General features: G+C 39.6%; 1 protein-coding gene across 4 annotated transcripts in view; it reads left to right on the top strand.

Moving 5' to 3' along the window:
* The window catches only part of BEND6 (BEN domain containing 6), a 74831-nt gene that overhangs the window by 6075 nt on the left and 59764 nt on the right, over positions 1-8992 (top strand). Inside the window, exon 1 of one of the 4 annotated variants that reach the window (XM_037732626.1) lies at positions 3769-3804. The exons of the other annotated variants lie outside the window; for them this stretch is intronic. The gene's annotated coding sequence lies outside the window, so the exon portion shown is untranslated. Of the gene's footprint in view, positions 1-3768; positions 3805-8992 lie in introns of those variants that run through there. 4 annotated transcript variants of the gene reach the window in all.

The raw sequence follows: 8992 nt of genomic DNA, 5'->3' as shown, positions 1-8992 counted from the left end.
CTTCTTAAGTAAAAAAGAGAAAAAAATAAGAGCTTTATCATTGCATAGCAAATGTTAAAAGATGAATAAAACTTTGGTTATTATTTATGAATTAAGTTCCAAGTTGTGTTGATAAAAAAACTACAGCAACATTGCATAGCTAAATTTCCCGTTTCTTACAATAATTCTTTGGCATTTAGGACTTTTGCATTAAATATTTTGTGCTAATAGAGTTGTATGCTAATGCATCAAGGCACTCATAGCCTGAAAAAATAATGTCATTAGGAGAGTAGAGGTACCAAATGTACCGCGGAGAGGAAAACATTGTAATGAGTAACTGATTATTAGTAAAAGATGTTTTAATAATATGTGCTTCCAGAGGTTATTGGTACCTCAATGTAAGGACATCCCATGAATCTAGGCACAGAAAGAAAAGTACGTCTTAAAAATGCCTATGTAGCCACAAATACTTTATAGAGTAAAACAGGGCAACAAACAGGAAACACACTAAAATGGAATATAGTATATATATTTTTTTTATATTTCAAGGAAGTATTTTTTTTATATTTCAAGGAAGAAAGCCATAAACCTAAAGCCTGTTCTTGCCAGTCCTATCTCTACTGTAGAAGTTCAAACTGGAATTCATGAATAGCTTTCTAGAGACTTGAAATTACACGTAAAAACTTGTGTCTCATTTTGAGGACATGATCCATACCTTTCGTTAGATTCTTAATGAGTCTTCCCCCAGTGAGAATCATCAGAATCATACAAATCCACACAGGTACTGAGGCTTCTGAATGCAGTATAAATAATTTGATCTATCAACAGTGGCAGCACCTAGGTACCCCTGAGACTGTAAGAAATGTCTCGGGGACTATCGGTTTATGGTTAGCAAAGGAAACTTTCTGTTCTTAACTATAGAAGTTTAGGTAAATCTCCCAAGTGCATGTAAATGCTGCCACCTGAAGACTAAATGGAGATGGTGTGCTGTGAATTTCTTTGTCCTCTGACAACTTTAAAACATATTGGGAGAGAGACGAATGAGTCCCCTAAGCTTACTGTCACTGGGATGTCAGTTGTAACCCTAAGAGAAGAAGACTGTTAACAATTGAGGACCACTTCCATAGACCTCTGTTGTGATAAGAAGAGCTAACTTGATTCCTAAGCTGTCTTCATACTCATTAACTACCCAATTGATTGCTAGATATTTGAATGGATAAGCCCATTCCAAGCCGACAGCACTAGTTCTAAAAGCTGGTCTTTGTTCAGAGTCTGTAGAAATTGCTATAGTCTTAAGGCCCAAAAGAAGGACAAAAGGAATTAGTATTAAGTGCCCATAAACAACTTGTAGACATTCTGGTAAATATAGCCACCACTCTTCCTAAATCCTTCCCCATGCCCACATTCAACAGTCTGCTGTGGAGTCTGCAGACCTGGTAACTGGTGTCCTTGATCCCACTAGGGTGATTCTACACTCTGGTGGGAAGACTGCCTTTCCAACTATTCAGTTTCAACCACTTATTATTTCTAGCTTCCTACCAAGAGTGGAATGCTATAGTTTAGATTTTTTCCTCTGCAAAAACTCATGTTGAAATTTGATTATTGTTGTAACAGTATTGGGAAGTGGGACCTTTGAGAGGTGATTAGGCCATTAGATGAATGGATTAATGCTGCTACTTTAGGAGTGGATTTGTTATAAAAGAGCTAGTTCAGCCCTCTCTGTCTCTGTCTCTCTCTCTCTCTCTCTCTCTCTCTCTCTGTGTGTGTGTGTGTGTGTGTGTGTGTGTGTGTGTGTGTGTGTCTCTCTCCCTCTCTCTCTTTCATATCTTCATCTTTCACCATGTGATGACACAGCAAGGCCCTCACCAGATGCTAGCACCTTGTTATTGGACTTCCCAGCCTCCAGTACTGAGCCAAAAAATTTCTGTTCATTATGAATTACTAAGCCTGTGGTATTCTGTTGTAACAGCACAAAACAGACTATGACACCACTCTTGCCATATTTGTGGACCTCAACTCCCTTCTTACTACCATATTTCCAAGATACTAGGTCTCCATGTCACATCATTGTGATGACATATTGTCACAGTATGAGGCTGGTTGTTTCATTATGTGACTGTCTCACTTCAGTGAGCAAGTCCAGTTTCCTGAGGTATCCTGATCTCTCAGTCTAGTTCTATTTCCTTCTCTTCTGACCCTCTAGGCTTGAAGGGTTTGGTGACACAACATTCATGCATTCCGCACAGAAACAGACCTTAGATCAATACAATTCTCTGGGTGCCTCAGACCCCCTCTGGGCCTAGTGGGCACTGTTCTTCGCACACTTTCAGTCTGTGGTCATTTGTAACGAGGCAGGAATCTACCTTGAGAAGACACTGCAGGATTGTAGTTAGTGTAACAGACTTCCTGGTGGGCTGCCATCTGGCGAGCTGTTATAAATCTAGGTCTTAGTGCCTAGATTAAGGGGCACCAACAGCACCCTGAGAGTTGATTGGTATGATCATTATTCACCTATCCCCTTTCCCCAAAAGACGTGGGACAGCAGGTACTAGTCATCCTCATTACTGAATGGCTACCTTAATGCAGACCACCTATTTATTTGTAGTAATCGCTAGCACTTATTGAGTATCTACTCTTTGTTAAATGCTTTACATGCATTTACTCATTCAGTCCTCACAGAAACCCTGAGTAGGTTTATTATTCCTATTTTTTATTTATTCCTATTTATTATTCCTCTTATTCCTATTTCATAGATGAGAACCCCGGGGCTTAGAGATGTAAGGAACTGCCTGAAGACCACACACCTAGCAAGTGGCCTAAAATTCTTCAGCACTTCACAAACCATTGCTGTTGCATGTTTTTCATTTGCACTGCTTCCCTGCTTCATTTGCACTGCAGGTCTTCCCCTAAAGGAAACCTTGCTGAGCAGCTAATCTTTCTGTCTTCTGACTCTCCGTAGGCTACCCCTACCCAGATTATAAAGGCCAACCCGAGACTCCATCAGAACATCAGATGTTTCCTTGTACAGATGAGCGTGGTCCTCTCCTTTAGCCTGTGAGGAATTTACCTAGGCTGCTCCCCCTAATCCAACAATTTCACAAGACTCCTTGTATTCAAAAATTGTAGTTTCACCCTTACCATTTCATTGCCATGTGACCATCACTATCACTTGGGTAAATTTGACCCAGCATCTCCAGAAAGCTGAAGAAGCTTAGGGGGTCTAGGCTGACTCCTACTTGGGGAAAAGGGCTCTATGGCTGTCCTTTATAAAACGGGAAGCTATAATAATTTTTATCTTTATATTTTTCAAAAGATTGAGGTTTGTCTAACATAGAAGCATAAGCATCAAGGTTAATAAGCTAGGTTTCTTGAAGCCCTCCCCAGCCCTCAGCACTACAAACACCTCTCCGACTCTAACATGTTTCACCTAAGCTTGCCTGGGGGTAAACTGGTTCAATTTGCTTCATAATAATAAAAATATTACTATTAATAAATTAACATAATCTATTACTATTAAAGTAATCTATAATATAATAAATATAATAGTAGTGGTACAATAAAATACTATTAATATAATTACAATATTAGTAATAAAATTAATTATAAAATATAATTATAATTTTGGTAATGATTTTAATATTAATATAATTGTAATTAATAATATAAATACTTATAAAATAATAGTTATATTATTACAACTAATATTATAATTAATAATAATTAATTTATATTATCATATACCTAACATGTCAATTCATAATGGAGTACTTTATTATTTCCATATCACAGATGGAGAAACAGAAGCACAGAAAGATTACATGGGTAGTAAGTATTGGAGCTAGGGTTATGGATCAGCCAATTTCGTTGTAGAACTTGATTGTAAATACTTATGTGATCTGCTTCACCATCTAATACATTTGGAAGGGTTTCAGACTGGAAGATTGTCTTGAACTAAGTACATAGCAAAACTGTACCTCTACCAAAAAAAGAGTATCTCATTAAGCTTTCTATCTCTTCACAGAAGGACAAGTTTAGTCTTTCCCTCTTCTGTGAACAGGATGTACATTTGCCCAAGCTTCTGTGTCCTGCTGACTGTTCTAACAACTTCTCTACCATAGAATCAAGGACTGACAACACTGTCTCAAAATGCCATCCCTGCGAAGTCCCCTGTTCCTCTGTCTTTTTGTCTTTTTTTTGAGATGAGGGCTTGCTCTATCACCCACATTGGAGTGTAGTGGCCTGATCATAGCTTACTGTAGCCTCCATCTGCCAGGCTCAAGCAATCCTCCTGGCACAGCCTCTCAAGTAGCTGAGGCTACAGGCAGGCACCACCATACCCGGCTAATTTTTTTGTTAGTAGAGATGAAGTCTCACTATGTTACTCAGGCTGGTAATTCTTGGCTTCCAACAATCTTCCCACCTCTGCCTCCCAAGTACTGGGATTACAGGTGTGAGCCTCCTCACCTGGCCTCCTCTCAGTCTTTGACACTTCTGAACCTCACAGTTTGGTTGCATACTTCGATCTCACTACACATCTATCCATCCTTGCTTTAATACAGCTTCCTGGGCCTCAGCTGGCTTAGTGAGGTTCATCCCATTTCCTTGAGCTTTCTTCTCTGATCAACACTTGCGTTCTCCATCCTTAACTGGTTTCTTAGTTCTGACTTGCCCTAAGGCTAACCACACCCAGACTTGCCAATACACCAAGATAGCCTTTTACATTCCTTTCCATTTTTATTACTCTGTGAGTTTACTGATAGCACTGTCACTCATAAATATATATATGAATGTATTTTTCTAAGTGACCTTCCTAGGGATAGGGCAATAACTTGATAAAATGTGTAATGCAGCTGATCATTTGTTTTTTTTTTTAATTTTAATGTTGCGCGCTCAAGGTGGTAAGAAAGAATATCAAAGTAAGAAGAGAAATGATTAGTAACGAGAGGGAAACCACTTAAGATGATTTGTTAAGTAATTGTTCAAGCAATTCTCCTGCCTCAGCCTCCCGAGTAGCTGGGATTACAGGTGCCCGCCACGATGCCAGGCTAATTTTTGCATTTTTAGTAGAGACAGGATTTCCTCATATTGGCCAGGGTGGTGTCTTGGCCCAGCTGGTCTTGAACTCCTGACCTTGTGATCTGCCTGCCTCAGCATCCCAAACTGCTGCTGGGATTATAGGCGTGAGCCACCGTGCCCGGCCTGTTTGTTTTATAAATATGGGGGAAGGCACATAATTATTGGGGGGACGAGTAGTAACACAATAGTAGCCAAGGAGAAAATGTTCAGAGTCCCTAGAACCACAGGAAGATTTTAGAGTCCCTCTGAATTTTGCATTTATTTTCTTGTGCAAGTTTTCAGATAGTTCTGCCTGTGGCTCCAGGCTTTTTATTGACAATTGATTGGGATAAGTGACACTGTGGAGCAGGTGAAGATTGCTTTCCACTTTTCTCAGCCTCTTATTTCTGTGCTATTACCTCTGTACTATAGTCGTCTTCGTGAACACATTAAGATGAAAGTAAGCCAGCCACACTTTAATTTCCGATAAGACAAAGGCTGAGTCATTTAGCACGTGGTTCTCTTGCCAGGTCAGGAGCAACAGAGAGACTCTGGTATAGATGATGAAGCTAACATGTGGAACCAATGATACCAGCAATGCTAGGGATATTGATCTAGTAATACAGATAAGAGCGTGCATGAGGAAAAGAGCAAAAAAGGAAGAGCTTTCCTCCTTTACACTTCTTTCCCTTGGAAATAGAGCTTGATCAGTGGTAGAATGGATCATGTCAGAGCATGGAAATTAGAAATACCAGCTGAATCCAATAAAACAGTAAAACTCAGTAAACAAATAAGTGTACATCAGATACATCGTCAGTATCAGATGTCCATAGGGCAATAACAGGTGGACGTACTGGCGACAGAAGGAATCTACTGGCTGGCAATAAATAGGCACACAGGCAGTCAGGAGGCATGAGGAGCCCTGTCGTGTTGTATCAGTCAGAGTTCTGGCAAGAAATAGATGGCCCGCTAAAATTAGGATGATTTGAAAAGGCTTTAACTAAGGGACTATTTAAGAAAGTATAGGCTGGGTAAAGGGAAACCATGGTGGATCATGTTGTACCTCAGGGCTGGTCATAGTGGAAAGGTTACCAGCCCTGGACCAAAAGGAGAGGAAAGGCATGGCTATTGCAACTGGAAAGGAGAAAGGCACATGAAATCTGAGGTGACCCCACAGGAAGGGAGCCAGGAGGATAAATTCTCCTGACTCACTCTCCTCTCTCCTTCTTATCTCATGCCTGGACATTCATTGGCTGAACTCAGCTGGAAAGAGAGCAAGGGAGCCCAAACAAGTCCAACTCCAGACTCAGAGAGTAAGATAGAGACAGCTAGGGAAAGGATCTGGAGGGGCAGAGAAAGGATCTCCTTCTCTAGCATTTAAGCAGGACTATAGTCTAATAAACACTGATGAGCAAGCCAGACTCCAGTCTCTGGGGGAATGGTATTACAGGGCAGAAATTTAAGCAAGGAGGGCCCTGTAAGGGACTTCTTGAAGTGAAAAAAGCAAAATCTTAATGGAATTGACAGCCTGTTGCAAAGCTGACTTGATGATTCGTTTCTAAGTTTTGGCTTGAGCCCTTCTTCAGCCTGCTTATGGGTTACCAACTAGGCGTGGTTGCCAGGTTCCACTGGGGACTTCAGCTCCCTCATCTGTAAAGTGTGAGTAATACTTGTTCCTACTCCAGAGGGTGTTTGTGAGGATTAAATGAGTTAGTACAGGTTAAATGCGTAGAATAACACCTTATGTATATTAAATACTCATAAATGTTGGCTATGTTTTTATTCTTATTAAGTGAAAGAGGCAGGATTGGAGAGACCTGAGGATGTCATATAGGGCAGTACAGGGAGCTAAATTGATTCCTTTTCTGAATCATGGTTACACATATGAAAACACATGATATCACTGCTTATTCATTCAATTAGCTTCAGTAAAAGTACATCCACAAACTCCAGAAACATGAGAATGTTTTTCTTTCCTTTCCCATAGTGGAAAATATAAAATGATTCAGGTCTATAGCTCCTCAAAAATAATAAATATAATGTTTCTTTTCTTTTTTCTCTTTTTCTTTCTTTTTTTTTTTTTGAGATCGGTCTCACTCTGTCTGGGTACCCAGGCTGGAGTGCAGTAGCAGGAACACAGCTCGCTGCGGGCCCAAACTCCTGGGCTCAAGTGATCCTCCCACCTCAGCCTCCCAAGTAGCTGGGACTATAGGTGTGTCCCACCATGCCATGCGAATTTTTTTTATTTTTTGTAGAAATGGATTCTCACGATGCTGCTTAGGTTGATCTCGTACTCCTGGGCTGAAGCAATCCTCCCACCTCGGCCTCCCAAATAGCTGGGATTACAGGCGTGAGCCACTGCACTCGGCCCAAACATGTTTCTTAGGCTCCTGCATAATCTCTAATCCAGTCCAAGTTATGCCATAATAGTTTGGCAGCATTGTTGAACCAACCCAAAGCATATTGACCATGTTTTTAATCATGATATTGCCAGAACAACTTGGAAATTGAAAATATTTATGTCATTTGAAAATGAAAGAAGTAAAAGCAGTAAGGTGAAATGCTACGTAAAGGACATTAATAAAACCTAGTCGTTTTTCCTCTGGAAGTCAGAACACTTTGGTGAGAAAGCCATCCATGCATTATTTTGCTCAGCAGAGTCTTGTCTGAGAGTTGGAGTGCTCAGAATGCACCCAGCCATTTACAGCCATTTCAATCTTGATTTCTTTTCCTCTAGAACATATATAACTAAAAATAAATAACATAGACATTTCCCTCCTCCATACCACATCTTGCTAAGCAGCTGGACAGAGACTAGTAGTCCATTTTATAGAAATCATTAAGCCAGCCACTGGATATTTAGAATTACATTGGCACAAATTTCCTGCCAGTTTGGAATTCATTTAGGAGAGAGTTGTCAGTTCATATTCTGACCTGAGTACTACAAGGGGTCTTTTATGTTTATACATTTCAAAACTAATATATGTATAAAGCAATCCAAAACTTTTTTTTTTTTTTTTTCTTTTAAGACGGAGTTTCACCATGTTGGTCAGGCTGGTCTTGAACTCCCGACCTCAGGTGATCTGCCCGCCTTGGCCTCCAAAGTGCTTGGATTACAGGCATGAGCCACCACACCCAGCCGCAGTCCAAAACTTTTGAAACCTATGAAGGTACTTAGGGTTTATTGTAGTGCCATACTTGCCTTTCAGAATTTTTAATTGATTTCATAATAGAGAACTTACATTTAAATACAAAGGCAGATGAGACACCTGTATTATATTTTGATATTAATTTAGTTTCCTTAAGTTTGGTGACTTTTTTTCTTTTTTTTTTTTTTAAGAGATGGGGTTTCATCATGTTGGTCAGGCTGATATCATACTCCTGACCTCATGATCCACCCACCTTGGCCTCCCAAAGTTCTGGGATAACAGGCGTGAGCCAGACTTGTTTTTGAGTATTTCAGAGATGGCTTTTGAATTTCTGCATTAGGTGTGTCATTGATTTGTTAAAATTAAACATAAATGCATTAAGAATGTATGTTTTGATTTGCTTCCATTAGTTACAAAATTCCCCTTTTTCTGGGTTTTAATTCTGAGATACTATGTTTTTCATAATTTGGATGCTGCTTAGGACATTGTTTTTCAAATTGTGGATTATAATCCGTTAATGGGCTGTGAAATCAGTTGAATGTGCTAAGACCAGCACTTTTTTAAATGAAATAACAGGACAGAATAGAAACTGAGAGAGTGCATTGCATATAGTAAGAGTAAATATGTTTCTTAAAATTTTTAGTTGTGTGTGTGTGTGTTTTCTGGATCAAAATGTATTTTTTACTGTAACAGTCAAAAAAATTAAAGCCATTGGCTTATCTTTTTTTTTTTTTTTTTTGAAATGAAGTTTTTATATTGTTACCCAGGCGATCTCGGCTCACCGCAACCTCCGCCTCCTGGGTTCAGGC

The sequence above is a fragment of the Cebus imitator genome, unplaced genomic scaffold, assembly GCF_001604975.1.
Source record: "Cebus imitator isolate Cc_AM_T3 unplaced genomic scaffold, Cebus_imitator-1.0 Scaffold460, whole genome shotgun sequence".
NCBI lineage: Eukaryota > Metazoa > Chordata > Mammalia > Primates > Cebidae > Cebus > Cebus imitator.
This window is presented reverse-complemented; position numbering and strand designations above follow the sequence as displayed.